This window comes from Oxyura jamaicensis, chromosome 13, assembly GCF_011077185.1.
Source record: "Oxyura jamaicensis isolate SHBP4307 breed ruddy duck chromosome 13, BPBGC_Ojam_1.0, whole genome shotgun sequence".
In the NCBI taxonomy this organism is placed as follows: Eukaryota; Metazoa; Chordata; class Aves; order Anseriformes; family Anatidae; genus Oxyura; species Oxyura jamaicensis.
The window spans coordinates 8,005,604-8,021,430 of record NC_048905.1 but is presented as its reverse complement, the minus strand read 5'-3'; the positions used below and the strand labels follow the sequence as shown (position 1 = coordinate 8,021,430).

Here is a 15,827-nt window from a genome sequence, read left to right as displayed (position 1 = left end):
CCACGGGGACACAGGTCTTTCCTTTCAGCCAAGCCCTGAAAGACACCAGCCACTTCACCCTGAGTCAAACTGTCCAGCAGTTAATTACTTAATGGGGAAAATGACTCCAGTCCAAATCCCAGGCCTTGTATCTAAACAGTCTCTGCTGGCAGCCTCCAACTAACAGTTCTTACATTTTGGTCATGGAACCCAACTTGATCATGGAACCCAACTCCTGCAAGTATTTTCCCTAGGACGCTGCATAGGCTGTGACAAATTCCCCTTGTAATCTCCTCCTGCATATGTGTTCAAGTGGAACTTTTTTGTTTCTCCATTAGAATCTGGTTTTCTACACCATGGTTTGTTCTCTGAGCTTCCTGCCAACTTCCTGGGTGCCACAGCAGGACTCAGACTTGAGTACCAGACTGCCCAGTGCCCAGCATGGCCACCACTCTCTCCACTGACCTTCTGGAAGCCCTGAGCAGATGCTGTGCACAGTATGAATCCCCTGCGTGAGGACTAGTCACCTCCCTTGCATAAGGAAAAGAATTATTCATGTGCTACAGAGGTTTTTGATCCCCTACCCAGTGCAGGCATTTCTGCTTGGGAAATCCCAGCCTGGATTATGGGAGACTACTCCTGGCATTTCAGGGTTTGGCTGAAGTAAGATTGACACTGCTCTCCCTGTTCACTCTATACCTTCCTGCATGTCAGTTTTAATGTGAGTCTTCACCCTCCAAAATACCGTCTTCCCTCTGCTCGTGGGGTTCCTGGGTGTATGAATTTGCATTTGTCTTCCTGAGAACCCATCACTCGCATACACAGCTCCCCACAGACCAGACCACTCTCAGCATCTGACTTGTTCTAATGTTGGTCTATTGTTCCACTAAGTGTATGAAAACTGCATCCTCAGCTACCGATCCGAGCAATCTCTGGGTATTCTGCTGTTCTTCTGTCTACAGGGGGTCTGCAGCACATCTTCCATGTTTTACTATCACATTCCAGTACGAGTCTCCTCCCCTGCCATTCATCACAGCACCTAAACAAATGTCACCCTGTTTTGTCTAACTTGAGTTGCACATACACCTTTCCTAAAAGCCCTGGCTACAAATATACGTGAAGTCTCAGCACCCTAAAAGGAGTTCTCAGCCACATGAAACTGCTGAATATAATTTTTGTTGTTCTAGATATCTACAGACATTTCAGTTTACCAGTTGTCATTTATTATGCTCCCTGGTTGCTGCTGAAGTAAGAAGCTTTCTATCACCTCTGTAAGACATGAACCCATCAGATGCTTTCCTCTAATGCTATGAATCTTTGGCTGGACACTTTTTATTTTTCAGTATCAGAGCAGAGTCTTTTACCACCTTCATCTAATAACAACTCACAGCATTTATTCCTTCTTGACACATATGCATATAAATATACATGCACGCACCCTGTCTTACAGTCCTTAATGCTAATAAGCATCATTCCCATTGACTGCTCTTTTAAATTAGCCTTCCAGTTCTCAGCATTGCATAACAGCTAATTCATAGCTTTTGTTACTAAATCCCTTCCTTTTTTTTTCTCTTTTTTAATACTATTATTATTGCTTCTTTTGTCTTCCTTAACAATAAGATTCATAGCTAGGAGTATCTTTGATAACTGCAAAATTGTGTGCATGCTGTGGGGGAGACAGCACCTTTCAAAGTTTTCCTAACAATCCTTTTTTATAACACAAAATAAAACACTTTATAAAACTGTTTCAGTTTTTTGTCCAGTCATTTCTTGCTTGAAATTGTTCTCAACTTAGGAAAATTATAATTGTAATTTAGGATTACATTCTGCTTGTAACAAATGCAATTAGGTCAGTTAAGCAAATATTAAGTTCAGTAATCAATTCACCTTTATATGTAGGACTGAGGTCTAATACAGAGTTACACCCAATTCGCTGCAATATTTTTGGTAACAGAAAATTATCGCTCACAATTTTTAGAAACTCTGGGGCTGTGCTATTAGCAGTAGCACAAGTTCTACAACTTCTGTCCCTGAGGCTGACAAGCTGTTCTGCAAACATGGATTCCCTTTCACTTTGTTAGGAACCTGTTTAGGGAAGCTACTTCTCCAGCCCTCCAGTTTGATGTGGCAGCCCGTAGGGTTACACCTATGCTGGGGCAGACTCTCCGTCCTTCCTTGTGGATGAACAGTCCACTGAGCACGCGGCACATTCAGGGAGAGCTGCAATCCAACAGGATCATCTCAACTTACAGCGCAGGGAAGCCACTGGAGGGAAATGACATGGTGCTGGGAAGCAGCTGCAGCCTGCCTCTCACTGAGCCAGCCCTCACTCCTCTGGAGACATCTCACAGGCTGGGCTGGCAGCGCAGGGTGCAGAATGGAGGCTCGTATTCAGAGAGGGTTTTGCTTAAAGCTTTCACTTGTTCGAGGATTGGACATGAAGCTGGGTGGAGGACACGAGAAGTAATTTTGCTGTGTGGGGGCAGATTCTGGAGCAGAGGAAGAGAAGAAGCAGAGGACGGGAAATTTGCTGTTACCAGGTTACCAGAGACAACTCAGGACATCAAAGGAGAGGACACTTCAACTGTGGGAAGAGACCTGGACCTGGCTCTTCCAGCTCAGGGATTGCTTAGCCTGTAGGGTCAGTTACAGTGACCAAGGATGACGGAAAAGCCCAGCCAAGGTAAGCTACATTGTCCACACAGCACTGCTGTCTGGGTGAGCGCTGCTTCTAACTGAGGACGTTGGCCCAGCCGTCTATACTCACCTTTAATGGGTATTGTCAGTCTGGATCCATCTTAGGAGCCACAGCCAAGTGCTCTGGCTCTCATTTTTGAAGACTTGGAATAGTGGAAAAATGATTAAAAACAAATTTTGGAATCATAATCCCGATTTAAGTCATATTATCTGTGAATGGAAGCTTGAAAATGCTGGGAAGGGACATTTACATGATCTGAGGTTCTACTTAAATGTAAGAGTTCAGGCCTAGCTGCAAGGCATGGGAAGCACACAGGGTGTAGGGCTTCTGCGTCTGGGAAGGTGTTGAGTTGCAGTGGGACAATAAAAAACAACAAGGCCTGCAGCTACACAAGCCTTTGCAAGGAGGATCCCAGGATCTTCTCTGCTCTAAGTGTTCCTAGGCTGCTAAAGTGGATTCAATAGGAGGGACATTTTGTGATGCTGATGGAGAGATGACTCACTGATCCCAATGAATGACATGAGCTATGTGTGCCCTTAGGACTACTGAAGTTGTAGCACTTTATCTTGTTGAAATGACCAGTGGAACTGGGACAGGGAGCATGCAAATGCTTGGCTGAAGCAATTACAGACAGCTAACATCACTGCAGCTAATGGCACCAGAGAGGGACAAAGAACTGTGACTAGACTGAGAGAATAAATCAAAATTATTTCCGATCAATCAATTAATTATAGCCTAATGCCTCATCTCTTTTAAACTTGGAATCAGAGGAAGATAGTAATCTTTTGCAAGTAAGGAGATGAAGAGCAGTTAACAGGAAAAATCAGCTTCAGTAAACTATCAGAACAAGGCCATTGCAACAAAGAACTGCAACTACAACTATAACTTGATTTTTTTCGTGTGAAACTCTCCCAGAATCTGTCAACTGGCTGAGCTAGCAAAATATGTTACATTTGTGAAGAAACATTTTAATTTTTGTTGTTCATTTCACTTTTAGATATTTTGCTTACGTTCTAGCAGAGCTGAATTTCTGTGAGGCGTTAGGAAGGGACAATTCACTATATGGGGACTGGGAAGCTGAGATAGGTCTGCTAAGGCTGTTGCTGTCCCTCATGCAGCAACACATCTGTTGTTCCCATTACTGACAGCATCAAGGGCACAGCCATAATCAAGCTTCCTTTCTCCATCCTTCCAGCCATGTACAGACATTCCCACTGGAGCTCATGTTTTTCAAAAACCTCTATCACAGGGAACGTTCCCATTGAGCTGGCATCCCCAGGGCCGCTCCACACCATGAGTACAGCTGTAGCACAGAGGATGGGAACTGTGTTTTCAACAGCAGAGTTTCTCATTCCTCAGACACAGGTCTGTATGGAACTGAGATGCAGTCAAGTAGTTCCCCAGCCTGCACTACCTTTTAACGCAATTTCCATTTCCTAAACCACTGCTGACGTCTATCTAAATAACCATTATCTCCACAACCACACTGAGTTTTAGCTTTTGCTGAGTATCATGCATAGGATTTGGAGCTTTTGAAAGGATGCTGAGCTTAAGAAGCTGCCATTGCAGGCAGCTCTGGGTGTTTGTCACATTTCACTGGCTGCTTTTTTTAATGTGCACACACACACACAAACACCCTACGTGCATGCGCTGTCTCTCATGTCAGCTGCGTAACTGAATATTTGCTGTCAGATCTTCCAAGCAACAGCACATTTTTAATCAGTCAGATAATTCAATCATTCATTTCAGACCTGCTCTGCGCAGCTGTCATTTTCAAGCATCAAAGCTTCTCTGTCAAAAGCGACACAGGCTGGGGGTTCATTCAGGCATCGCTGTTTCAAAGTGCTGGGAGAAAGCAGGGGGTGCAGAGGAAAAGAACTAACAGGGTGGATTAAATGAACTTATTGTAAATACTTCTGAAGTTACCAGCCAACCATCCTCAGCAGAGAACAATGGAACAGCACAAGGGCAACTCAGGGATCTGCAGGATTTGTAATGTATTTGCAAATCTCACTCTTAAATTCCAGAGTGGGGAGAAGGTGGGTGGGGTTGTCAGATGAGGCTTCCTGCCTGAGATACTCAAAGCCAACAAATGGGATTTGGATGTCTGGTTCTCATTAAAATTAATGGAAATTGGGTGTCCAGAACTACAGGCAGCTTTGAAAAGCTACATCTCTATTTATAATTAATGTTCCCAACAGGGTAACTAAATATTTATACAATAGGTTGTGTTATATGCAAAATGGAAGAGGTGCTTATTGGTAGACCAGGGCACAAGAGAAGGAGAATCTTATGGGATGTCAGGTTCAATCCGCATTGTGCCCTGTTTAAAACGCTTCTGCTTGCAAATCTCCAGCAGCCTCCATCAGATCAGCAGCTGGGGTGGGAGCCCCAGCAGTGCTCATGTTCTCAGGGTACAACGCAGCAAATTAAAATGGCAGCTTTACAGCTTCTGGGTTCTTCTCCTCTCCCTCCCCACAGCTCTGACTTCCTCAAAGATCTTCACCAACTCACTTCACCTCTGCAAATCTCAATTTCCTGTGTGACAATTACGTACCATCACTGAGTTTACCCAGAGCAGGAGGAGTGCAGTGGAGTTTAATCTATGAACACTCCCCTGCCTCGGTCAAAGATGCTATAGATGGCAGACGCCAAGTAAGAGACCAACAGTAATTTGCCTCCAGGCTTTACAGGCAAAGCTGCGGCTGGATCTGTACCACTGCATTTGCTCTGTAGGAATGGAGAATTACAACATACAAAGCCAGTGGGCTGAGCCCTGAAAGCAGCTGAGGGTCTTATGATCGGGGAGGTGGGGAAGGAAGCGGGCCACCCCAGTGGGTAACTCCAAAGCAACCAAAGCCCATCCTCCAGGTTTGTGTGCCTCTTGCAGGAAATTCCTTCTCAGCTGGGCTGTGCCTTAAACCCTGCCCAAGCTGATCCTCTGCGAGGGTGTCCATGGAAGCTTGGGCCTTGTGTCTGACCCAGAAGACCTCCAGAGCTTGTCTTGACACAGCCAGTTGTGCTGGACTTGAAGATCACAGTGCTTTACAGTGCTTTAAGGGAGGAGTTCAAAACCTCCTACATTGGACAATTTGCAGTTCAATTATTTTTTCTTCCATGCCTCATCCAAATCCACTAGATAGAGAAGCTCTGGTGATTCACAGGTAATACGGAGACCCCTGCAATTTCCTCCCCGGGATTTTAATTGCTTTGCAATCTCAAGGTTTGTCAAACCCTTATGGATGTATTCTGTGATACCTCAGAGCTCACTGGGATTCTTCTGTAGGTCCCCAACGTCTGTGATGTAAGATGTAGCTCCAGCCTTGTTGAAAGGACAAAAAGCTCAGCTGAAAAATAAGTAACCTCATCTTGTGTCTGGTTAAATATTCTTGGTTATAGAAGCATGTCCTGCGAAGCTGGTGAAGTGCCTGGAACACAAATCCTATGAGCAGCGGCTGAGGGCACTGGGGTTGTTTAGTCTGGAGAAGAGGAGGCTCAGGGCAGACCTCATTGCTCTGCAACCACCTGAAAGGAAGGTGTGGGGCTGCTCTTCTTGCAGACAATTAGTGATAGGAATAGAGGGAATTGCCTCGAGTTGCACCGGGGAGGTTTAGATTGGAAATTAGGAGAAATTTCACCTCAGAAAGAGCAGCCAGGCATTGGAACAGGTTGCCCAGGGAGGTGGTAGAGTCACCGTGCCTGGGGGTGTTTAAGGAAAGGTTGGACGTGGTGCTTAGGGACATGGTTTAGTGGGTGACATTGGTAGTAGGGGGATGGTTGGACCAGATGATCTTGGAGGTCTTTTCCAACCTTAATGATTCTATGATTCTAGTCAGCTTGCTCTTCCTCAGCTTCTCTACTACGCTAGATATAATCATTAATGTTCCCTTTCCATCTGACGCTGGATGCATTATGTAGATTTTTCTTTGGTTCTCCTGATCATCCTGACTGTGTCACAGGACAACACAGGCTGTGGTTACTGCCATGGGCTGGCTTAGCACAGGTACACAACATTGTATGCAGTCACTCAAAAGATGAAGCTGAACATGAACTACAGCCACAACACCTGAACATCACAGACTGCTGGGCATTGCAAAGGGGAGAAAATGCATCACTCCTCTCTAACATCACGGCCAGCCTGCTTGCCTGGGACACTCACTGTTCTGTGGCTCTGTTCTCAGTTATTATTACGGGCTTTACAAGTCACATATTCAAATTCAAGGCTTTAATTAAACAACAGTGGGATGTAGACAGCAGGAGGATCCCAAGACAGAGGAGATTAGGAGACCTACATAATGTAAGGATGTAAACTTTTCCTACTACTGCTAGCGTGGCAGCTGATGCTGGTGGAATCTGCCCCTTCACTGAATTTGTCACTACAGCAATATCTGCAAAGGGTCCCATAGACATTGAGCACTTAATCCCAGAAGCAGTTACATTCCCCAGGAAGACCCAGCACAGCTTCAACAAGGGTAAATTGTGCCTAACCAATGTGGTGGCTTTCTGTGATGAGCTGCATCAGTGACTGTATCAGCTGACAAGGGAAGACTGACCAATGTCACCTACCTGGAATTCTGTAAGACCTGGGACATGGTCCCACACAACATCCATACCTCTAAATTGGAGAGATACGGCTTGAAGGGTGGACCATTCGTTGGGTAAGGAATTGGCTTGAAGGCCACACCCAGAGAGTGGTGGTCAATGGGTCTATGTCCAGGTGGAGGCTGGTGAGAAGTGATGTCCTCAGGGGTCCATCTGGGGACTGGTGCTATTTAGTATCCGTTTAATATCTTTATCAATGACAGTGGGATCAAGAGCACCCTCAGCAAGTTTGCAGATGACACCAAGCTGAGTGGTGCAGTTGATATGGCAGAAGGAAGGGATGACATCCAAAGGGACCTGGACAGGCTGGAGAAGTGGAGCTATGTGAACCTAAGGAGGTTCCACAAGTGCAAGGTGCTGAACCTGGGCTGGGGCAATCCCAGACATGAGGACAGACTGGGAGAAGAACTCATGGAGAGCAGCCCTGCAGAGAAGGACCTGGGGGTTCTGATGTATCAAAAGCTTGACATGAGCCAGCAGTGCATGCTTGCAGCCCAGAAGGCCGACTGCACTCTGGGCTGCATCAACAGAGTGGCCAGAAGGTCAAGGGAGGTGATCGTCCCCTTCTACTCTGCCCTCATGAGGCCCCACCTGGAGTTCTGCGTCCAGGTCTGGAGCCCCCAGCACAAGAAGGACGTGGGGCTGTCAGAGCGGGTCCAGAGGGCCATGAATTAGATCAGAGGGCTGGAACACCTCTCCTAGGAAGAAAGGCTGAGAAAGCTGGGGATGTTCAGCCTGGAGAAGAGAAGGCCCTGGGGACACCTTATTGCAACCATTCAGTGCTTGAAGGAGGCTTATAAAAACATGGAAAGAGACTTTTTACACAGGCAGATGGGGATGGAACAAGAGGGAACGATTTTAAGCTAAAAGAGAAGAGATTTAGATTAGATGTTAGGAAGAAATTCTTTTCTCAGAGGGTGGTGAGGCACTGGAACAGGTTGCCCAGGGACGTTGTGGATGCCCCATCCCTGGAGATGTTCAAGACCTGGTTGGATGAGGCCCTGGGCAACTGGTCCAAGTGGGTGGCCCATGGCAGGGGCCATGGGCCCCTTAACTATTAAATAAAGACCATTAAATGATCTTTAAGGTCTCTTCTAACACAAGCTATTCTGTGATTCTCTGATTATATATATATATACCTGATATATTATATACCCCAAATTACAGTGAACTCCCAGTCTTGCAAAAGAGATAGGGACCATGGGCAGGGATTTTAGGAGCAGGTTGGAGAAGCCTCTGTGAGCAGCGACCTATGCACAAACTGGCCCCAACTTCAGGCACATAGGTGGAATCCTCTCAAAGCTCCTACCAGCCCAGCACATATATCACTTGTTGATATATGCATAGGTATAATCATAGTCCTCTGCATAGATATATGCAGAGGACTTGGCCTTGGACACATCACTTAGCCCTAGAAATGCTCTTTCTCAGACTCTGAGCCCCTGACCCAAGCCTCATCCTAAGCCACAGATGTGACCCCCTGCCCTGTGAGCACAGCCATGCGGACACCATGCTGGGAACACAATCATGCTCCCAAAGAGAGCTGCGCAGATTGCTGTGCTGTCAAACTGCCCTAGATTGGAAAGAATAAGCTCCTTTCTGAAGGGAGATAATTGCTCTATTTTAAATCTAAGTGGTTCAAGGAGAACAAATGCAGGCAAGAGGGCCTGATGCTCTGAGCTTGGGAAGAGAAACAGGAGTTATGTAGGGAAAAGCAGCCACAGAGCTGTTTTGCTGGATGCTCAAGGTACTGGGCAGAAAACGTGAGCCAGGCTGCTGCTGCGTTCCCAGCCCAGCCAAACCAGACCTGCTGGAGAGAGCAGAGACCTTGATGGAACTGGTGTGAAGGGAGATGTGGGTGACCCTCTATGGGGATCAAGCTGCCAGGCTGGGCACCCCTAAAAGCCAAAGAGGACAGGCTTCCAGTGAAACAAAGAGCCTCTGTCTCCTCCTGCCTGTGCCCCCTCCACCCTGCAAGTTCAGGCTTTTGTGGCCATAGAGGCAGTCCCCATAGCACTTTGGGTCAGTCCATTAGGCCAGCACTGCTCTAAGGCTGGAACAAGAGCTACCTTTATGAACTCCAGCCGTGCAGCGAGGAACAGGCTGATCACGGGGAGAGCTCGCAGGGAAGCTTCTCTGGGGAAAATAGTTGCCACTTTGACAAACAGTCTCCCAGAGTGAAGACCAACAAACTAGAGCAGAACAACAACGGAGTCATTAATAAGGCTAACTCTGGCATCTTACTGGAACCCACCACCACTATGATCAGTGATTTCAGCAAACAAGCACAGAAGAGGCTTCTTCAGCAGAGTTTTGTCTTTGCTGTTTAAAATTCAATAGCTCCACTTTCTAAGTGGGCAGAAAAGAAACAGTTTTTGTACATAACAGCCCACCCCTTTTGTCCCCATTTGCATAGAGGAAGCTCTCTGGTCTTGGCACACACACTTCTGGCCCACAGTGGAAGGACACCAAGAGGTTTGAAAGATGTGTCAGCTGCTTCCCAGCCTTGCTGGACTGCTACTTCCCCTGACAGAGACAGGCTCTGTTTGAACATCCCTTGGTTGGAGGTCGGAGAGAAGTATTAGCCTCAGGTCACAGCATTTCATCAGCCTAGACACCAGGGGTGCCTGCAGCCAGCTTCCAGCTCGCCCCAAGGTGGGCACCCTTGCTGATTGTCCCTGTTTCCTGCCCTCTCAGGGCACAGTCATAAGGGTCTGGCTGTAGGACTGGATGTGGGAAGGACACAGCCTCATCCACCTAAACAAAGAGGAACCCTACAGTGTGAGAAAAGGTGCAGCGTGCCTTCAGGCAGTATTCCAAGACAACAACGTAAAACCCGTTTTGTGGGACCCTGTGACCTGGAAAAAACAGCAGAAGAACTCATCTGACTTCTCATACAGGAGCTGAATATTATTTGTATAACATTTTGCTTCAAAACCAAGGCTAGACCCCCTGCATTGTTTGAGAGATATTTGCTGTCATTTTAGGTCAGAGCTAAGGTTACTAAGACCACAAATGACACATTTTTATCTTGCAGCCACCTGAGACTCCTGTTTTCCACAGTGAACCCCCAGAATGAGCAGGAGGATGTGATAACTGCCCTGCAAAGCTATTTTCACCTTAAAATAGTTTTGCAGTTGAGAATCCACAGCTGTAGCTATATGGAAATACAGATACATACATATATCTAGGAATACAGTGCCTCTGGAAAACCAGAGGTCCTCAGGCCTTGCTGGTATCGTGCTTATCTAAGCTGTAACCTCACACAGTGCCCAGGACTTCTCTTTCAGCTGCCAACCTAAGACAATGCTCTAGAGCTTCTCTTCCAGACAGCTTCTTTCCAGACAGCTGGGGTCACTGCTCTGAGACAGTCATCTCAGCTGGCTTGATATGCTGCAGTCCAAGCAGCAGAGCCAACTGCTCGCCCTGTGCTACAACACTGATGAACAGGGCAAAGACACACAGCATGAAGGACTAGGGGCTGAAGCACTGCTGTTTGAGAAGATCTTGCTATTCACACTGATACGGTGAATTTCTGGAGAATCAGCAGAAGAAAGGATAGCAGAGAACAGGAGAGCAAGGGGAGCGTTTGTTACCTTCAAACCCTGAGGCTCTTCCTTGGCGATAGTCTCAAAAGGAGAAAGGAAACACGGAAACAATTGACCTGGTCTGGGCACAGACATTGCACTCGGTGAGGAACATGCCGGCCTTGCACAGATGCTGCTTTAAAATCCTTTCATCCCCTTCCTGCCTCGAGGTCTGCAGCCCTTCTACCCAGCTCTCCCACTACAGCAATTCGTCACGCGGGTCTTATCTGCACCACACATAACCTCAGTCCTTTGTCTGTCAGGACAGGACTTAGAGACTGAAGTTAAAGCCCAAAGTTAACCAAGCAGGCCCATCCCCTCATTAACTCACGGGGCCTGTCTGCTCTGATTAGGTTGTGCTGACTCTGCTCAAACATCGCACTTGCTGCTCTAGATGCGGGGACACTGGGGCATTTCCAGCTGGGACACAGACAAAAAGAGGAGATAGCAGAGCCTTGGTTACCACCAGAGCAATTCAGGACAAATAATTAGAGGCTTTCATGGCTAATTGGATCTCTACCGTCAATCCAGGACAGGAGATGCCTTAACCCTCACTGACTGCCTGAGATTGCTTGGCAGGCCATAAATAAACTGCATCCCTGACCCAAAGCTCATCAGCCTTCAGCTTCCACACGAAATACCCGCCTCACCCTCCCAGCCCTGCTGTGGTACAGCTGCCTTGCTGGGGAACCCAGCTGCCTTGCCTTTTTCCATGACTGCAGCCTTTCAGCCACGCGAGGACAGTGAAGTCCTCCTTGGTTAGCTCACAGCCCCTTCAGGCATGCATATCTCACTGTGTCACTGCTAGCTCAAACAAGAAGCTACTGGTTTTAAGCTCAAGTCAAAGGGTAAACAAACAAGTAGTTAGGAAGAGTCAGACAGTAACAGTGAGATCAGTAACACTAGGGGCTGGCAAGCCAAAGACAAAATATTTTCAGAAGCAGGCTTGTGAGCTGGAAGTTCATTCCCTGCAGTGTCTGGGCTTTAGCCTGCCTTCAGTTTTCAGGTACAGGACAAAGCTCTAGTTGTGTCCCCAGATCACTCATGGCCGTACAGGTCCTCCTGTCCTTCTCTGCTCTGATGGCTCTTCCAGACCCCGGGAGTGCAGGCGCTTGGAGATAAGACATGCAAATAAGAAAAACCAGCGCCACACAACTGCTAGCCAGTGCCAGGACACCCAGACCCTCAGAAGGTGAGCCGTATTTCAGAAGGCAGTCTTGAAACCTGGCACCAGCCCCAAGCCTGCACCCACGGTGCTGGCACCTCCCACAGTGGCAAACAAGGCTGATTGCTGCGCAAGGTCACTGGTGCTTCCCCCAGGACACGGACCAAAGGAAAACCACATGCACTGTTTGGGATTGTGACCTGCAGATCTTCCACCTAAGCCAGGACGCATAGAAAAGTAAAGTCACAACAAAGGACAGCCCAACACTCTGGGCTAGGCAAAAATAGATTAACCTACTTGAAAGTAGGACAACACCACTAAAGAGTAGGACATCTGGTCACCACAGCAAGAGGAACAAATGAAGAGAAGACAGCTTGTCCACACACACGTATAACTAGGTGGGAGACGGCTGAAGAGTAGACATGTAGTATGTTCAGGGATACACCTGGGATGAGCAGCCCCCAACCAAAGCAGAGCAGCTCTCCCTCTCTGTGGTATACCCATCATGCTTGCTGCTGACGGTCAGTCCACCTGCCTACCAGAAGTAGCATCCTGTCCACAAGAGCTTGTGGGATACACACACCCAAACGTAACAGCCTCCTTTGCACATCTTCCCACGAAGGCATCTTGCTTACTGAAAGAAAAGTACTGAAGTCTGAAGCGGAGACTTTTGCCCCTGGTTGCCAGCTTTGGTGCCAGGTCAGACACAAAAGCCATGAGGAAGACTCCATGACAAAGACCAGCCCGTTAAACAAGACAGTACCTGAAGCCACCATGACCTGCTGCCCCTCAGGTCTGGGACTTCCTCCATGCTGTCCCTGGCACATGGTGACAGCCGATCTCTTCTATCTGATCTGCTAAAGCCAGGGTTTTGCACAAATTTCTTCCTTGATCCCCACATCATTTCCAGAGACAAAACAAGGAGATTCCCAACGTGTCTGACAGCCGAAGTGCTAGATCAGACTTAATTCTTCGAGACGCTTTGCTAGGAGGCTGTTCTCTCCACTGGCTCAAGCCCACCTACCTCTGCTCGACTCCACGCGTCTCAGTGCCCTTCCCAGACAGGTTTTCAGCCCACTCACAGAGCACTGCTCGGAGAGGACATGGCAAAGAAGTGATTAAGGATCATCACCGAGCTTCAGTTAGCATCTTCAAGAGCTCTGCAACCCAACAGCCAGCCAGGAGGCTTCAGCTACGTCAGGTGTGACGGTTCTTTAAAGAAGAAACAAGAAAGTAAATGCCACAGATGCATGCTCACCAAAGGGGAGTCACTACGGTTTGCAAAGAGGAGTTAATGCCACGCTGCTGACTGACTGCTCCAGGGCTGGGCTTTGTGTTTGGCCTTGGCAGGACAGGCAGTTTTCTTGGCTGAGGACCCTGCGCTGGAACGGAAACCCAGAGCACCAGGTCTCAGGACGGAGTTCAAAATCCTGTTCTCTGTTGCTGCTCTCCAAGGACACAGCAGGAAACCGTCCAGGTCCTAGGTCTGTGGGGGACATTCCTTTACAGAAAGCTTTGAGCCCCTTCAGAACGGGCTCTCCCTGCCAGGTGCGGTTTGTTTTGTTAAACTCAGGCCCGCAGAGAGCAGCCTGGGGCAGCCGTCCAGGGGTGGCCACAGCAGCCTCCCCTGCAGTCCAGCCAGGAATGCATGACCAGCTGCCCCCCCTGGGACCATGTGTTACAACACAGCAGTACCCAGACAGAGCCCCGGGCTATTCAACATTCAGTCCAAGACCCACAAGAACAAGAACAAATGCAGCAGTTGGCCCTGCTTACCGAGCAGTGCACAGAGACCCTCACCAGTCTCATCTCTGGGGGCTACGCTGGGGTGACTTCTTCCCTCGGCAGACTGAACTGAGCGGAGTGTTTCTGGCCTAACCTGACGGCTGAGTCCGTCGTGAGCCATGGAGACTGTTTTACGAGCATCCTCGCTTCCCTTCCCCAGGGACAGGCCCTGCTCCTCCCAGCAGCCCAGAAGGATGCTGCTTTGGGGATGGGTGCTCAAAGTCCAAGGATGGCAGGAAACACTGTCAGAAGAGACCACCATCTCCAGCCCAGGGCTGCCTGAGCTGTCACAATGGTGACAGGAAGGCACCTTTCACCTCAAGCCATTGAAAGGCAGTTTGCCAACACCAGGGTGTAGGCTACCGCTGGCTCCCAGCTAAGCTAAGGCAATGGCCCAGTGATGCAGAAGATGACCACAGGTGGACACAAGCTGTATGTCACCCAAAAGGTAAAAGGAGACGCGCTAAATTCTAACCAACAAATAGTGCCTAATCCTGAGGCAAGGTCTGCTTTCCTCCTGTGGGCTCCACACAAACGGACTGACAACAAACTGGAGGCTGAAGATATTTAGGAGCATGAGAAGACAGCTCCTTAAACCAAGAGCCTCTAGTCCCAATGAGGCAGCGTCCCACGCTAGCAACTTCGCTAACTTTGTTTGCAAAGGTACCTGGTAAGGCCCAAAACCTTCACTGTGCATTTTCTGTCTATCGGAGCAAGGCGACCTGCAAATCAGTTTGAGTAGGGTCATCCAGCTCACACCCTTCTAGTTCTGCTTCTCAGCCTTCCATCTACATCGGGGCATTAAAGCAAGCTCAATGCCTCTTACCCATTTCCAAGCCAAGGCACCCTGCTTAGAGCCCTGCAGGGAGGCACAGCTGAGCTCTGGCTCTCAGGGCTGCATGCGCAGCAGGGCAGCAGCAGTACAGCCCCAGTGCAAGCTCCCTCACAATCATGTCTCGTGCTTATTAGCCGGCCTGTGTCCTGTTCAGAGCTGACTTGCAGGGCACTGCTCTGTGGGAAAGTACTGAAGGCAGGATAAGCCTGCTTCTCCTGTCCTATTCAGGGATGGAGAGAATGACTGAGAGCCATACCAAAAACCTGAGCTGGGGCACTGTCCCGACATCGCCAGGATGTCCGTGCCCCTTTTATAGAAAGGTGGGCTTGGCTAAACTGCAGGAAACCTGGCTTCTTCACATCATGTGTTACACATCACTGGATCCTAGTTGAAAAGATGTTTCTGTTGAGCCTCCTCAGCTACACAGAAGAAAGTTGGAGAGGCACTGCACAAGGAAGCAGCTAGCTGGGAAACCGAGCGCAGAAAAAAGCCTTTCTGGAAAGCCCTCGGCCAAGCCTCAAACCCTCCAACACCAGTACACCAAGTCCTTCCTGAACAGCCCTGCAGCCCTTTGAGACAGCAACGCAGAGACTGAGCACAGGCTTAATCCCCCCGGTGCTCGTTCCTGGGCGGCTCTCCAGGCCAGGGGAGCTCGCCAGGTGCTCACCACGGGTCGCTTCACCCCGCGCCGCCCGCAGCCACGCTCCCGGGGGCGGCCGCGCCAGCCCCGGGGTCCGCGGAGCACGTGCGGGAGAGGCAAGGGGGCGGCTGCGGGCGCTGCCGGGGCTCCCCCCGCTGAGCCCCGCTGGGCCCCGCTCCCCCCGGCTCCGGGCCCACCCCTCTCCGCCGCCCCCACCCCGGGCGCGCACTCACCCCTCCTCCGCGTCCCGGCCTCGCCGGGTCCCGGCGGCGTGCGGCCATGGGGAGCCGCTCCGCGACACCCGGCCCCGGCCCCGGCGCCCTGCCCGCGGCGGAGGGGCCCCACTCGCTGCCGCCCCTTTGCCGCCGCTGCGCCCTTTGCCGCCCCCTGGCGGCCGCGCCGCGCCCCGCGCCCGCTGCACCGGGGACGGGGAACGAGGAGGCAGTGCACGGGAGGGGGGGGGGGGGGCAGGCAGCCCCTAACCCCCAGGCAGCCCCTAACCCCCCAGGCAGCCCCTAACCCCCCAGGCAGCCCCT

General features: G+C 49.6%; 1 protein-coding gene across 2 annotated transcripts in view; it reads right to left on the bottom strand.

Annotated features, from left to right (window-relative positions):
* PSD2 (pleckstrin and Sec7 domain containing 2) overlaps nt 1-15,650 on the bottom strand; it is an 84,804-nt gene extending 69,154 nt beyond the window's left edge. The window contains exon 1 of one of the 2 annotated variants that reach the window (XM_035338316.1): nt 15,525-15,650. The gene's annotated coding sequence lies outside the window, so the exon portion shown is untranslated. Of the gene's footprint in view, nt 1-13,055; nt 13,215-15,524 lie in introns of those variants that run through there. The other variant, XM_035338317.1, reaches the window with a different exon arrangement.
* Between the last annotated feature and the right edge of the window lie 177 nt (nt 15,651-15,827).